Source organism: Solea solea, chromosome 16 (assembly GCF_958295425.1).
Source record: "Solea solea chromosome 16, fSolSol10.1, whole genome shotgun sequence".
In the NCBI taxonomy this organism is placed as follows: Eukaryota; Metazoa; Chordata; class Actinopteri; order Pleuronectiformes; family Soleidae; genus Solea; species Solea solea.
Window position 1 is genome coordinate 4,186,367 of NC_081149.1, and position 18,127 is coordinate 4,204,493.

Consider the following 18,127-nt stretch of genomic DNA (forward strand, 5'->3'; position numbering starts at 1 on the left):
CCAATGGGGTACAGAGGGAGAGAGAGAGTGAGAGAGAGAGAGAGAGAGTGGGTGGGGCCATTTTGGAGGGGGTGGGGTCAACAAGACATGAGTGACCATGCTGTGAGGATTTAAATTTGACCATTTTTGTCTTGGAACAAAAGCAAGTCCCTGTAAGTTAAAGCTGCAGTACGTAACTTTTGTTGTTAATCTGAAAACTGTGTCAAGCATCACTATCAGACCTGACTGTGGGAGCACGTGTGTGTGTGTGTGTGTGTGTGTGCTGTTTGCAGGCGTCTCAGTCTCAGACTCGTCCGTCTGTCTTGACATGAAACAAACCACTTCCTGTGCGCAGCGCAGAAATGTCACCGGGTGACACGAAATCTAAACACCACTGATTTGAGAGCAGATAGAATTAAGCTCAATCCCATTTCCCCCCCTTTGCTCCTACTAAAGGACCACAGTATACGCACAGAGCGTCACTTGTCACTTCCTGTGAAATATAAGCCAGCTCCGCTATAATACTTGGTAACTCGTGCAGACACAGATTATAGATCTCTCACAGTCTACCAGAAAGGCTGGATTATTATTGAAAACCAGGAAGTGAGTGTGCACACAGTCATTTAGCTTCTACTTGTCCGTTACACTACTTCTGTACTCTACTCTAAGTTAGTGTAAAGGCTAAAATGTCCTCCAAAGAGTTTTAAGGGGCACACTTCAAACACTTCAAACACAGGATTATGAGATTTTTCCCAGATTGACAGAATCCAAACGTTACCGTCACAAAGCTAACACTGGTTAGCACGTTGTGTAGCTCAGCTGTTTTCTGACATGTCCCCGTATTACACATACGACTAAAGAAAGAGTAGATTTTAACCACTACCTATTGTAACTCACTTCCAAAGGGCAAAGGTCAGGCTAGTCCTTGTAGTTTCATGGTGAAGATTAAAATAAGTCTCCACAAAAACCTATGTGTGAGTGTGTGTGTGTGTGTGTGTGTGTGAAAGGTTGCCCTAACCCATGCTAAACTTTCCACTTGCCTCTGTGACCACGCGTTTGGCTGACGTTGGAGCTCTGCGTTGGCCTTGTCTCTGTTCTGCCTGCAAACCATCACCTCTAATCTGATGTGGAAATGTAATTATGTGTGTTTTCTCTCTGCAGAGGGCTCCAGCTGGAAGCCTGGCTCTAAAAACTAATTAGCACCAAGAAACGCCAAGCCTCTGACACCATGAGGAGTCAAGAGTCACTGCCAACAACAGCCAGACACTGGGGCCTCCAGAACCCTCCAGGGATCTCCAGAGAGACCGAGAAAAATATGAAGACCCCCAGAGACCAGCATAAGGACGCACTGAGAACCTCCTTAAAGGAAAAGCTGGACATTTTGTCAAATGTTCATGTTCTTGCTGAGCGTTAACTCACAAGATTGATCGTGTTCTCGTGTTTGTGTTTGAAATCCAGAGCTGGATCCAGCAGAGCTTTGATCTTGGAACTGTCTGCAACAAACCAAACATGCATCTCCACAAATGTTCAGCTTGAACCTTCAACCATGAGAACTTCATTAGAAGTCACGCTAATGGAATAGGGTTGAAGTTTGAAGGTGCATGAATGAAGAATATCACAGAGAGAAATCAGCCGTCACTTCACACACTGAACTAACAACAGTGAAAGAAAAAAAGAAGGAACCTTCATCTTCATCTTAAATATGTGCAATATACAGTATATATTATGTCTATATTTTACACATTTAATGTTATATAATATTTATAAAACTATAATATATATAATATATAATATATAATAATGATTACTGTAACTGAAGGTCGTGCTACATATTTAACATATGATTTCTGACTTTTCCCATCAGTGATTCCAATGAAGAGAATCATGTTCCCCACAGACCGACATCTTACTGTCACATGTTTATGACAGCGAGAGACCACAGGAATTTATTGTAACACATGTCAATCTTGGGAATGTTGCACAAAACCTTTGTGAAACGTAAATAAAATCACTCCTATGTCTAGAATTGGATCAATTTTATTAAAGATTCACGTACGTTCTGTGCAAGTTTCCTAAAATTGACTTTATTTGAAGATGGAGCTGCTGGGCATGAGGACACTGGGTGGAACAGAGGAGGTTCATGGATGCTGTGGACATGAGGACACTTGGTGGAACAGAGGAGGACACAAGGGAGAGGACAAGATGGAGGCAGATGATCCGCTGTGGCGACCTCTAAAGGCAGAGAGAAGAACAACAGAGATGTAGAAACTTTGAACATTGGTCTGTGTCTATACAGCACTTTTCTAGTTGCTTTACGCTCTTCACACATTGACTCACGCATTCACTCACACATTCACTCACGCATTCACTCACACATTCATACAGTGCATGTGCGTGCAGCTTATTTTCTATCACACATCGTTCATGCACGTTCACACGCTCACCGTCAGGAGTGTCTTGCCCGAGGACACATCGGCATGCAGACTCGTGGAGCTGGGAATCAGACCCACAACCTTTCAGCTCAAAGACGACCACTGATCCACCGTAGCCCTGATGAGCTGGCTTTGTACTTACAGTGAGGAGCAATTAAAGGCATCAAACTGCCAAACTATTGGTGTAAATGTGGTTTGATGGTGTCAGAGCAGATAAGTGTGGGTCATGTATAGAACTGTAACGTTGTGCACGCTCACAGCCATGCAGAGGTTACATATAAGAACACAAACCTGATCAGTCCAGAGCTGCTGGTGTGTGAAGGCGGGCCTCATGGCCAAACTCAATCATCCCTCATTCAGCATGAAAAGAGAAACACAACACATGGCCTTTAGACTGCTCAGCCGCACGACTCCTTTTAAAATAAATAGAAACAAAATAAATAGAACCAAACTCTGGGGCCTCACGTCACCATCTGGCCAAAGATCATCTGTGGTCTGCAAGATGAATTACTCGATATTAAAAAGCCATCTCACCTTCCCATGCAGCACACACACACACACACACAGACACACACAGAGTGTGATCTCCAGTGTCAACTCTTTCATTTTTAAACCACGTATGATGAAGTCTGCATTAAACCTGAGCATCCTCCTCAATTTAAGCATCATTTTAACTTTAAAATGTGCACGTGAGGTCGAGAAAATAGTCCCAATTCATCATTTGATCTGCTGCTACTTCACGGGACGTTTTTAGACCCATGAGACGGCAGAAGAAACGGGTCGCACACACACACCGACGCACACACACACACACACACGCGCGCGCGGGTTATAAATGATGCCCCTGTGCTTGGAAAAACAAACTGGTTCCACACAGGATCCCAAAGCTCTGATTGGAGAAACACGAAACCAGCCGGCAGAAAAAACACGGGGCCACAATTAGCAACAGAAAAACCATTTATCCCAGTTTGAAGGTAAACATGTAGAGACAAGTTAATGAAAATAGAGGGGAAGCGGTGCTGGTGCTGGGGCTGGTGCTGGTGGAGGTGCTGGTGGAGGTGGAGGTGGCGATAAAGCCAGACAGCAGGGGAGTGTCTGGGATTAATTCTGTTACTTTTTAATTCTTTCTCTGCCTACAGTAACGGTGTATTTAAACACAAGCAGAGACTGTACCAAACTTTCCTGGTGATTCACACTGACGTAAACACAAAGTGAGATGTTTCAGGGTCTGGGTTCGGATTGAAAAGACTTTTTTTTAATCAGGAAATTAATCTTTTCTTCCTTCAAAAGTAAGAGACAAAACAATTGTAAGTTATTTATAAGATATATAATGTGATGATATTTCTAAGATATATGATGTGATGAGGTAAACATCGGCTGCTTTTAGGTGATTATTTTATGAATTCCTGTCATATTAAACCCTGTGGGTTTGACAGCATAGTTACATTTTAAAGTCAATGTAAATACTTTTCATTCACATAATTCTATTTATTATTTAGTTATATTTATTGTCATGGAACTTAAAGGTCATATCACTTCATAAGCACTTACTTATGTATACACTTCATGTTAAGGTATATAGTTATATATCTGCTGCTAATATTGTGTTTTCCTAATCGTATTCCTTATTTTTCTGATTCTGCAGTTTCATTTAGTTTGACCACTTCATATTCAGTCTTACAGTACATATATATGTATATATACATATATATATATCTCTATATATAGATATATAGAGATATATATATATGTATACATATATATACAACTATTAAGTAAAACATGAATAAAGTAGGCTACTGTCCTTTTGCCATTTGTAGTTGTAGTTTTGCTGGTTGACCACTAGGCGGTGCAGAGAAAACAGCTTTCAGTCAAAAATAACAGTCATTGTGTTGAGTTACAGACAGAGAGAGAATATGGTAAAGTACAGTAAACTGATTGTGTTACACTCTTTCCTTCACAACATGTGTCCTAATAACCAGCACATCATTGAGAACGGTATCATATATATATTATATAATATATTATATGTAGGTATTCATTCATTACAGAATGAATGTGTCAGTAATAATAAGTAAATGTATTCAATTGTCATTTATTTCCCTGATAATGTAAACAGGCTTCTTTGTTCTTCGTCTTCTTCTTTTGCTTTTTTTCCCCTCATTGTTTTCCATAGAAAAAGATTTGCATTGATGTATTTGTTGCTTAAAGTTCTGATGTATAATTTGTGTTTTTTTATATATTTTTTTTATTTATTTATTACAGGACTACATAAAAGGTAAGGATCTGTATTTATATATTCATATAGTGCTTTTCTAGTCTTGATGAGCACTCAGAGCTCTTTACACTGCAGTTCATTCACATTCACACACATACAGCACTTGGATTAGACTGGATTAGATTAGATTTAATAGATCCTGAACCTTCTAAATTTACTTATTACAGCAAAAAAAAAGGGACAGAGGCAAGTAGGATTTAAAAAAATAAAAATGCAAACTAGAACTAGAATAAATAAAATAAAAATATATAGAACAGTGATATAAAAGTATATGAAAAAGTGTTGAAATACTATATTATTATTCTTACTATTACTATTAATAATTGCATGTATACATTGAGGAAATCTTTATGGTATGTAAACAGTGCGGTTGTACAGGATTATCACAGATTATAGTCATACAGATTACATGATGCTTCTCTGCAGTGTTTTTCTTTCTAAAGTGTTAAACAGATTAAAACTAAATTACTTGAACAATATAAACAGAAAATAGCCAGATGGTGTTAAAACCAACACGGAGAATGTGAAACATTATTAAAAAATAAGTTTATTTTCATCTGTAAGCAGAGTTCAGAGGTTTGTCTGTGCTCAGCTGAGAGGTGGAACCTCATCTCAATCTGAAACATCAGCTGTGAGATTAGGGAAACATTAATAAAAAGAGATGTACTGTATTGATACTGCATTGTATCATAATCTCTCATAATCTGTCAAAACAAATATAGAAGGTTTTCTATGTTTGACGACTTATTTTCCTCTTCAAGAAAAGTAAAGATAAACTTTTTGGACGTCATACTAACGTACGACTTTTTTGTCAATTTTTGGACAACACACTATACTATGACTTTTTTGTCAAATTTTGGACGACATACTAAAGTATGACTTTTTTGTCAAAATTTGGACAACACACTATACTATGACTTTTTTGTCAAATTTTGGACGACATACTAAAGTATGACTTTTTTGTCAATTTTTTTGAAAATTTGGACAACATACTAAAGTATGACTTTTTTGTCAAATTTGGACTACATACTAAAGTATGACTTTTTTGTCAAATTTTGGAAGACATACTAAAGTATGCCTTTTTTGTCAAATTTGGACGACATACTAAAGTATGACTTTTTTGTCAAATTTTGGACGACATACTAAAGTATGACTTTTATGTCAAATTTGGACGACATACTAAAGTATGACTTTTATGTCAAATTTGGACGACATACTAAAGTATGACTTTTTTGTCAAATTTTGGACGACATACTAAAGTATGACTTTTTTGTCAAATTTGGACTAAATACTAAAGTATGACTTTTATGTCAAATTTTGGACGACATACTAAAGTATGACTTTTATGTCAAATTTGGACGACATACTAAAGTATGACTTTTTTGTCAAATTTTGGACGACATACTAAAGTATGACTTTTTTGTCAAATTTGGACTAAATACTAAAGTATGACTTTTATGTCAAATTTTGGACGACATACTAAAGTATGACTTTTTTGTCAAATTTTGGACGACATACTAAAGTATGACTTTTTTGTCAAATTTTGGACGACATACTAAAGTATGACTTTTTTGTCAAACTTTGGACGACATACTAAAGTATGACATTTCGGTGACTTTTTGGTCAAAATACTTTTACAGTCAGAACCAGAGGACTCCTGATAGAGTTTCTCATCATTAACATAATTAAAACATAGAGAGTGACGGATGATCGATGCTCAGCTCCTCCCTCACTTTTACAGCTTCAAGTTGATTTACTCACAAAATCTCAGAGAACAGAGGTTTTCCACTGTGTTGTAGTTCAAATGTTGATCCATTCATTTTGCTCACCTTCCCTAATGTATAATAAGTAATAATTTGTTATTAATTGGAGTGATGAATTTGAAGCTGCTTATACACACAGTTACTCCACAGCCTTTTATTTAAAGACATAATTACACCCTTTTTACCTCCAATATTTAATTGCTTTTCTAATTTAAACCCTTATTTTAAGAATTTCAATTAGATTTTCTAATGACCTTTTTTTGTGATTTGAGCTTTTTGTGTGATTGTGATGAACTTTGATGTGATGCATAATTTGAAGTAAAGCACTTTGACTGGTCGTTCAAATATGCTATTTCAATAATTACCTTGCTTTTGAGGATCATTACCATCATTTCCAACAATGTGACGGACAGGTTTGAATTTAAAGGGGCGGAGACACGTTTGTGTGTGTATGTGTGTGGGATCAGTTTTAGGAGGAATTGGTCAAATTCATCAGTGCAGTTTTTGTTACCATGACGTTGCTATGTGTTGTTGCGACAACTGTGGCGCCATGATCAGCTTTGATCAAATGGACACACACACACACACACACACACACACACCCAGTGCACAGACTTGTTGTCAGTGGTCCTCAGTGATATTTTCACACGCACACAGACAGACAGGCTTTCAAATGTTTATCACTGGCTGTTGGAGGCCTGTACACACACACACACACACACACACAGTGGTTTGAATAGCTGTCCGTTCCGCTTGTCTGAAGTGACCAAAGGCTGTTGAGGACAAAGAGGGAGTGACAGGCTCCTCTGATTGGTCATGGCAGACTTTGAGTGACATGTGATGGCAGCTGGGTGGGCTGTGTGTTGTGTGTGTTGTGTGGGAGCCTCAGTGTGTGTTTGTGTTTGTTGCTGAGCAGCGCAGACTCAACAGTGTAACAAAGACAAAACAATAACCCGTATACTGTGGAACCACATCTGATTTGATATCATGCTTGAAACTATGGCTGCTTCACGCTGATGGAGCGACAGTTTTACTCCACCTTTAATGTTCCACTCCAGTTTCACATTAAACTGCACTGAATGAAATCTCCTTCACTTCCGTCCAGTCTTCATTCTCATGTGAGCGGTTTACCAACGTCCATAAAGCATAAATATTGTGTTTTTCATGTCGTTGCCTCAATTATATCCTTTGCTCTCAATATCTGAAGAAATAAAATATAACTTTAATTGAGCGTTTTATTCAACGTAGTCACACTTTTGTTATTACTGGTCAGAAACTACCATCACATAAATGAATGGGTTGATGGTGCTGCAGAGAGCAGTCGCTTATATTCTAAAATATGTAATGAATTGGAATTGAATCAGGCTAAAAAATATGCATTTGTTTACCCAGAAACACTGGTGTTGCCCCTGCCATGGCTTTAGGCCCGTCTTTAATAAATCAGGGCGGCTTTATTTCAGTCCTGTGCAGGAAGGATTTAGTGGTGAACAGCAGCCAGGATCCTGGACTGTGTGCAGCCATCACAGAGTCTTGTCATCGCAGTGAGGTTGCCAGGTTTGCTACCATTGTCGGGTGAAGGATGCCATAAAAACCCCGGGCTTACCAGAGAGCCATAGACACTGCACAGGAGGACTGGGTGAAAGAATGACCTTTAACACACATGTGGGCTGTGTGTGTGTGTGTGTGTGTGTGTGTGTGTGTGTTCCCTGAAATGTTTCATTCGTCTTATAACAGTAATAGCTCCTCATTTATTTTATTATTTTCATGCATCGTCAAAATCCTTCAATCTAAAAGGTCCAGTGTGTAAGAATTAGTGACATCTAACGGTGAGACTGAAACAAATCCTTCCTCTTCCCTATCAGCTGATGAAGTTTCCATAGATACAGATGTTTTACTTTTTTACTTTAAGGCCACAAAAACCCAAACAGTATTGATTTTTAAACAAATTATACAAATATATATATTCAATCTCTGCCAAACTTTTCTATAAACAAATGTTTGTTACATTTAAACCATAATGACTCTCTCTGTGTTCCACACATGTCCACGCTGCACACAGGAAGTGATTCATTTTATGTCAAAACAAATGGAGCACCCACAAAAAGGAAACACAAGCATCGTGTGGTTTGACAGGATACTTGCTTCTTGCTTCTTTTTCTTTTGTTAAACCACACTATGACAACTTTCTAACCATAAACTGCCAGTGCCTAAAATAACTACAAAATGTTGTAGTCACCATAATTAGTTTTTATTCTATTTAAATATTTAAATAATTTGTTGGAAAACACATGTGTTGTTTGTAACTGTTAGTGTTACAGCAACAATCTAAACTAAAAGAGGCCCCTGTTTGTCGCAGGTGTGATCACTGTCGTAAAAAACACAGCAGACTTATTTATTATTTACCTTCATTTAAAAAAGTTTTCTGTTAATGTCTTCATCCACACGAAACCTCCCAAAATGGCCCCTAATGCTGTAGTAGATATGCCAGGCCTATATGTGGCGCTCTACGTTGTTACAGAAATACACCAAAAACAGAGAAGGAGATGGATAGAAGGCGCACACATAGAGCAGTGGTGGAGCCAAAGTGACTAATATCCAAATATATATTTATTTATTTATTTTTAAATAATGTAATTTAAATGAATTACTCTTCTACAAAAACAACAACTTCATGCAGAATTCCGAGCCTTGTATTCTGAAAAAAGATGAAATGAGTTAAAGAACAGTTTTAAATTTGCCATTTTTCATTGAAGAGTTTAGAAGAGGAAGACTATGACCAGAGAGAGTTGTAATGTATTAGCTGCATATAAACAAACATGCAAGAGTGTTGTTTTGAGCAGTTTCCATTGTGAACCTCCCAGTGTTTGTAAAACACAGATTCTGTGGATAAAAAAACGTACAGCTCCTCCGGCACAGATGCAGGTTCTTTGACTCACAGCAGATTATTGTGCCACAGTAATCTGCTGTGATGAGGGTGAAAAACACCCTCATCACAGCAGACATACACATCACAGCAGGGATGATTAATATGACACAATAAAAACCTGCAGTTCCTGAGGTAAACTGCAGGTTTTCACAACTGAACGTGCAAACTGCACTGGATTGTAAATAATCTAGCTTTAGAAAATGATGTCATTGTGTTACACAGTTAGGATTACACTTCCTCAGTGCAATAAATCCAATCCCAATCTTTGTTTTTCTATCACTATTGAAAACAAAAATGCATGAAAACATCAATTCTAGCTCTAACGAGCATGTTATTCATTCTAACCTCATATAGTGTCTGTTTACAGCATCATCTCAGTGATGATCATGATATACAGTGATTATAATTAGGACTTTATTTACATGGTACTTTTCTCAAACTGTTGCAATGTGATTAACAAGGTTTGACAGCTATAAATGAACTATATTATTAACTAACTATACAGAAACACAAACAGTAACTTGATAACTAGGTCCAGTTAATGATGATGATGATGATGATGGCGGATCTTGACTGCCTGACTGACAACCCAGTGCATGTGTGTGTGGGATCACTGACGCACTGACGTCTAGCATGTGTTGTGTATTCTGCCGTGTGTGTGTGTGTGTGTGTGTGTGTGTGTGTGTGTGTAATTTAAAGTACATCTAATTGCAACCGCTTGTTAAAGGTGGAGGTCTGCATCTCTTCTTCTGACATATCACACGCCGCCACCAGAGAAAGTCAGTCTTCCCGGGATAAACGGAGAGTCGGTAATTAACTCACAACTCTTTGAGACTCATATATCACACACACACACAAACACGCACACACACACATACACACACACACACACGCGCCATCATGTTCAAGCTAATCATGGGCCAGTGTTCATTTATAATCAATCTCACATGCTTGACACTGGCTGTAAATAAACAGACCTCTCTCTCTCTGTGTGTGTGTGTGTGTGTGTGTGTGTGTGTATGTCATTTCCATATGGCTAGTGTGGAATGGGAAGCAGGAAAGCAATCCCGGCATCTATCCATCATTTTGACCACGCCACAATCCATGAGCCGTGATTTGCCTACTCAATCTGGAAGTGTGTGGTTGTGTGTGTGTGTGTGTGTGTGTGTCGTAATGTTTAACACATGTCTGTTGTGGTGACGATCACTTCCCCTCTCACACACACACACACACACACTTTCACATGCATGTCAGTTGACCATGTGACCACTGGTCCACATGGTTACATTAATGTTACAGCAAACTGCAGAGAGACACATAACTACATCAAGACAACTATGAAAAACAATGGCATAGGCTATAGTGTAGAGCAGGGGTAGGGAACCTATGGCTCGCGAGCCAGGTGTGGCTCTTTTGATGATTGCATCTGGCTCGCAGATTTCGGCTTTTCAGATAAAACATAAAATATTATCACTTGTTTTAATCCATCCATCGATTTTCCACTGCTCATGTCTTGTTCAGGGCTGCAGGAGCAATTGTCCATTATTTTAATTGGATGATAATAGCCTACGTTGGCCGTTTTTGGGTAATCAGGTAAACGCCCCCTTTTGAATCAGTCTGCTCGGTCATTAGCTCAAAGCTAACCCTTCGACGAAGAAGATGGCGAAAAGAAAACAAGATGATGAGTATCGTACATTTCAGGACGAACGGACTGAAGAATTCGCCTTTGTGGAGAGAGCAGGTTCTGCGGTGTGCCTAATTTGCAATGACAAAATCGCATCGATGAAACGGTCGAATGTAAAGCGGCACTTCGACACACACCATGCTAACTTTGCATCAAAATACCCTGCGGGAGACAGCAGGAAGAAAGCGTGCCAAGAGCTACTGAGCAGGGGGCAAGCTAGCCAGCAGCAACTCCGCCTATGGACCCGGCAAGGTGACTATAATTCCGCTAGTTTTGCTGGATCTTTAGCAATAGTGAGGAACGGAAAACCATTAACAGATGGCGAGTATGCTAAAACATTCATGCTGGATGTAGCCAATGAACTTTTTGATGATCTTCCGAACAAAGACAAGATAATCAAACAGATACAAGACATGCCTCTGTCGGCAAGAACTGTTCATGATCGTAGCATCATGATGGCAAACCAAGTTGAGGAAACGCAAGTGAAGGACATAAATGCAGCGCCGTTCTTTTCCCTGGCTTTGGATGAGTCAACAGACGTAAGTCATTTGTCACAGTTCAGTGTGATTGCAAGATATGCTGCTGGTGGCTGGTGTTCTGCCAATAAAAGGGTCCACAAGAACCAGAAGTCGCATTAATGGTGAGTATTATAACAACATTATTTAAAAGAATAAATTCAGATTATTCTACTCACATTTAGTTAAATTCAGTCTTAAAATATATTATATGGCTCTCACTGAAATAAATTTCCAAATATTTTGCTTTCATGGCTCTCTGAGTCAAAAAGGTTCCCGACCCCTGGTGTAGAGCCATGGTTCCTAACCTGGGGTCCAAGCCTCCCTTAGGGGGGCACCAGAGACCACAAGGGGGGGCACAGAGCTTTGACTGCTCTGAGTTTGTGAGGTTAATGTAATTATATTTGTGCATCCCAATCAGACACTCTACTGGATAATTAGAAGTTAGTATCACCCAAATAAAAACTATCATTTACTCTATTTATTAAGCTATTTATCACCAACACTTGATCACATTACTGTTGTGTGAGAAACGTCAAAGTATGGAAGACTCTATACACATATCTATACACACCGTGACAATAGGAACAAAAACCTACAACTGCTGTTTAATTTAATTTTGCGTATGAACTTTTGAGTTTATACGCACAACACTGGTGTAGAGGTTATGCTTTAATATGACCCATTAACTGTGTCTAGCTGTGTGTATGCATGTATAACTTAAACTTACCTTACTCAACCTAACTGCTTACTGTCATAGATGGCAAAATGTGCTTGCCTGTTTGTTAGAAGGAATACAGCGATGCTACACAAGGAAGTTGTTGTGAGTTAGTTGTTTCTCACAATAACGTTAAAGTAAAAATCCTTCACTGCCGTTACAATTACAAGATCCATTTCAATCTTACATGTTCAGAGTGTGTAAAATAACACGTTCACAAGCTTTAAGGGACTGAGTTACTTTGCTTGCCAGCTAGCTTGTGTTTTGCCTCCCGCTCGTGGTGTAAATGCTCTTTATTGACAGTGTAAAAGCTTTACCACACAAAGATGCTTCACACTACACTTTCTGCCATTCACCCATTCACATCCAATCACTCTCTATGTGCTGCACATCCTCTATGACACACATTTCATACCCATTCATGCTCCTAGCACAGCCGTCAGGAGTAACGTGGGTTAAGGACACATCAGCATGTCGTTGGGAATCATACCACTGACTTCATGTTGAAAGACGTTGAAAGACTATGAATGTTGAAAGATTACTCACTCTACTATTGCCCCAACAGTGGTTCAGCGGTCCTATTCCACCAGTCCTGATACTGTAAGATGTTGTGATTGTCTAGAATCCTTGTCTAGTTTGCAGCCAGGAACTAGTTTATGAAACAGGTTAATTGTCTCTGGCCAAATGAAGACTTGTAAACAAATCTATATTTTAAAGGTCCACTGTGTAAGAATTACTGACACGTAATGGTGAGAATGCAGATTATAAAATGCTATAAAATGTGTTTCCATGGTGAGCTTCTGTTTGTCCGTTCAGGCTGCTGCAGAAACATGGGGACTCAAGATGGCGGTCCATGAGACCCGACCCGTACCTAAGTCTATGAAAACCAACATATGGGCATATATTCAATTTCTGACAAACCTTGTTAAAGATCCCGTGTGCAACTTTTTCCCACCTGATGTTTAACAAAGTTAAAGCTACAGTCTGCAAGTCTTGAATAATAAAATGATGTTTTCTGTGGTGAAAGTTTAGTTTCTCTGCCATTGTTCATTGTACAGAAATGTATGGCAGCCAATCATTGGTCAACCATGTGGTCTGAATGAAACGCTTGTTTTTTTCCTTCTTTTTTAAAACACTATAATTATTGATGGCTGCCAGGATGTGAAAAGGATTTCAACAAATACGATTAAAAGAGTTTCTGGAAACAAAGAATTCACCCTATAGCCTCAAGACATTATATTGATTGGCAGAGTGTACAGTTAAACCAGGTTTATCTGCACGTCAAAGCAAGACATTTTCCAGAGGGTGGACGGACAATGAATATATACATAAATAATAATAACGCTGATTTACTGCCACATTATAATGTAGGACACTTGCTCTCAGTCTGCCTCTATGTCTCTCACTCTCTCTCTCTCTGGTGGTCCCTCTCCCTCGATTTCCCCGTCCATCCATTCATTCCCAGATGGACAGATTGTCCTGGTAGTCGCCCTCTGGTCACATTTGACCTGGAAGTGCTGTGATTGGCCCAAAGGTCACACAGCTGGCTTCTCATTGGTGGAGAGGTCATTCCTCTGGCCTCCAAAGGTCTCAACCCCATCCGTCACTGTCACCATGTCTTCTGTTGACACCATTATTAAGAGTCACTGTGTGCATGTGTGTGTGTGTGTGTGTGAGTGTGAAACTATCACACTTTCATTGTTACATTTCATTCAGGAGTTAAACTGTATTGAATTGTTTAAGTCCATATTATAATTGGTATCATTTTATACACAGTAAAATGTGAGAAAGGTGTAAGGAATATGAGTTCAATGAAAACAGATTCAGCAAATACAGGATGACATTTAGCAGTGAAATGGAAGAAGAAGTTTAGACTGATGAAGAAGAACATACTACTGCAACAATCTCCCATTCCCACTGGTAAGAAAAAAAAACTGTTTAAACCCTGATGTTTTTTTTAGATAATGTTATTATTCAATTAATTGGAGCAATTGAGCGATGATTTGAGAGAGGGACTGAGGGGCGTGACTAAGGAACGTAGAAATTAATACCTCTGTACACAATTGGAACGAACTACAACCAATCAGACCAATGATCAGGATCACATTTGCAGAGTGTAGGGAGTTCCTTTGGAGTAAGTCACTTAAAATGGAAGTTACAGCCAAATCAAAAGAAAGCTGTAATGTGTAATGTGTAATATATTATGTGTAATGTGTAATATGTAATATATAATGTGTAATATATTATGTGTAATATATTATGTGTAATGTGTAATGTGTAATGTGTAATGTCATGTGTAATATGTAATATATAATGTGTAATGTGTAATATGTAATATATAATGTGTAATTTGTAATATGTAATATGTCATGTGTAATATGTAATATGTAATATATAATGTGTAATGTGTAATATGTAAGGTGTAATATGTAATGTGTAATGTGTAATATGTAATGTGTAATATGTAATATGTAATATGTAATGTGTAATGTGTAATGTGTCATGTGTAATATGTAATGTGTAATGTGTAATATGTAATATATAATGTGTAATATGTAATATATAATGTGTAATTTGTAATATGTAATATGTAATATGTCATGTGTAATATGTAATATGTAATATATAATGTGTAATGTGTAATATGTAAGGTGTAATATGTAATGTGTAATGTGTAATATGTAATGTGTAATGTGTAATATGTAATATGTAATATGTAATGTGTAATGTGTCATGTGTAATATGTAATGTGTAATGTGTAATATGTAATATATAATGTGTAATATGTAATATATAATGTGTAATTTGTAATATGTAATATGTCATGTGTAATATGTAATATGTAATATATAATGTGTAATGTGTAATATGTAAGGTGTAATATGTAATGTGTAATGTGTAATATGTAATGTGTAATATGTAATATGTAATGTGTAATGTGTAATGTGTAATGTGTCATGTGTCATATGTAATGTGTAATATGTAATATGTAATATGTCATGTGTAATATGTAATATGTAATATATAATGTGTAATATGTAAGGTGTAATATGTAATGTGTAATGTGTAATATGTAATGTGTAATATGTAATATGTTATGTGTAATGTGTAATGTGTCATGTGTAAAATGTAATGTGTAATGTGTAATATGTAATATATAATGTGTAATTTGTAATATGTAATATGTAATGTGTAATATGTAATGTGTAATATGTAATGTGTAATGTGTAATGTATAATGTGTAATGTATAATGTTGGATGTATATCAAAGCTGCTAGACGTTGCCTCTCTGTCAGCATTGCTTTAAGTGAACAAAATGCCTTTTCTCGCTATGTACGTCATCAAGTTGCGCTTCCTTGGAGACCAACAGGTTAATCCGGATTTATTTCTTAATAAATGTCAGTAAAAGTAAAAAAGAATTTGCCCCTTCTGTCTGAAGGGGATTCACAGGTTATACAGTTATGCTCATCCTGGACAATCTTCAGGATAAAGGAAGGAGACAGGAGAGACACAGAGGAAGTCTAGTGTGCTGTGGTGCCGTAAACATGCCACCCTCCTGTCTTTAACAGGTGTATATAACATGCTCCTGTCAGGGTCCATCAGCTGAGAAACTACCTGCCTGAGGATGGCATACCACTTTGGAGGGTCACAGGGAGGACCAGTGGAGCCAATCCAAGCTGGCCAGAGGCAGGATTCACACAATCCCAGTTTATCACAAGGCCAATATAAAGACACTCACAGTCACATGTACGGTCAATTTAGAGTCTCCAAAGAACCAAAGCCCAGTCTGCATCTCTTTGAAACCCAACATATACATGACAAGAACATTTTAACACCACACAGGAAGTCTGGAAGTGAACAGGACTTTAACCATAACACCAACGCCCCCAAATTCAGAGATTCACTCTCATATTTTCAATCATAGCTCGATTTTAATAGATTTTAATGTATAATTTATATCTTTACTTTGTTTGATGTCACTGCATGGCTGTGCTTTCCTGTATTTGTTTTATGTTTTCATTTTCACTGTATTCTTCCCAGTGTTTACTAGTAACTCAGTTCTCTTTCTAACATTGTTAAGGAAGTTGCTGTAAGTTCTGGGTTCTCTTATAAATAATTATTATTGGTAGGTCTTGTAAAGGCTGAGAGGTTGTTCCATTAAAAAGATGAATAAGCTCCTTTAGAGAAGAGATCCATTCATTTCAAGGCTCAAATGGATGTTCAGGTAGTTGCACAGTGTTACAGAATCAATATGTCCATTGAATGTGCTTATCACGCGTAAACACACACCCACGCCACACGATCACTGTCACTGTTACATGAGGCTAATCCATTAACATGCCACTATCAGGACTCTGTGTGTGTGTGTGTGTGTGTCCTGTGACCTGATGTGGCTCCTGCTTATTTCTTCTCTCCTCCTCTTTATAATAGTGTTTAGTTGATTGAGAGTGTTTGGAGGTGTTTGGAGATAGTGGTTACACTGTCTGTGAGGAATGATGTATTAATAACAGGGCTTTTGTGACCAGAGGAATAAACACACACACACACACACACACACATAATTACAAGCCAGAGGTACGTGACCATGTGTCCAATCAACATTGTATTTATTGATTCCAGACACGGAGTGAATGGAAGCTGCCCTTGTTTATTGTTCACATGAATTCAAGGTTTCCTCTGAGGCAGAGTTAACAGGAGAAGAAGACATTAAAGGGCTACACTTCATACTTAGTTTCAGGATCAGTCAGAAAATGTGCTGTCCACGTACATGTAGCCTCTGTGCAGTAGACTTAGGGGTGTCTCAATCAATCAATCAATCAATTAACTAATCAATGAAACTTAATGTTATAGTCCATTTCACTCATGTTCTTACCCTGAATCCTAAAGAAGGATAAAGACAAACTGTAAAACTCGTGTGAGCTGAGGAAAACTGTTAAGTTACTCAGTTAGAAAAGGATGAACAGTATAATATAGAGTACGAACTAAGATAAAGGGAGATATGACAAGATATAAAACTATAATGTTGCTACAAGCATGAACATTTTTTCTTTTAACGATACGTCCACTTCAATCTCCGTCAAGCTTTAAAAAAGACGCTTTTAGCAGGCTGAAAACCACAATTTCTAAACTACAATTGAAAAAGCCCAGTTTTGTTTCACTGGCTTGAACGTTCACATTTAATCATCACAATTTGCATGTGAAAAAAACACAGTTATTTGCATCTGGCAGCAACATTCAAATCTGTGCCAGGCTGGTTTCTGTGCAGCCCAGGACCTTCAACATGGCTGCCAAACCACGTGATGTCACCTGCGACGCCTGCTGCAGTCAGAAGATGACATTTCTATCACATCACTTATGGTATGCTTCTTTTTCACTTCTCTTTATCTTCCTCCTGCCTCCCTCCTCCTCATTTCTCCACCTCCTTTATTCTCTCCATTCCCTCTCAAACTCCTCCCCCCCCCCTGTTGTCGTCTGCTTCCCACTATACTGAGCATAGCAGGGAGGCTCATCACCCGCGGTGCATCACTTTCATGGCTCCACGCGTCATTTTACTGACACATTTATCTATCTATGAGTGAGTGAGTGTGTGTGTGTCAGGTGGTATGTAGCCAGACCACCACCACCAGACTCCATGTCCCCTGACACACACACACACACACACACACACACACAGAGCTCTGCCAGCTGCTCTGCTCTTCTGTGGGGAATTGAAAACACTTCTACTACCAGCTGAGCTCTGAGAGAGAGAGAGAGAGAGAGAGAGAGAGAGAGAGAGAGCATCTGTCCTATTACAGACAACTGCACACACACACACACACACACACACACACA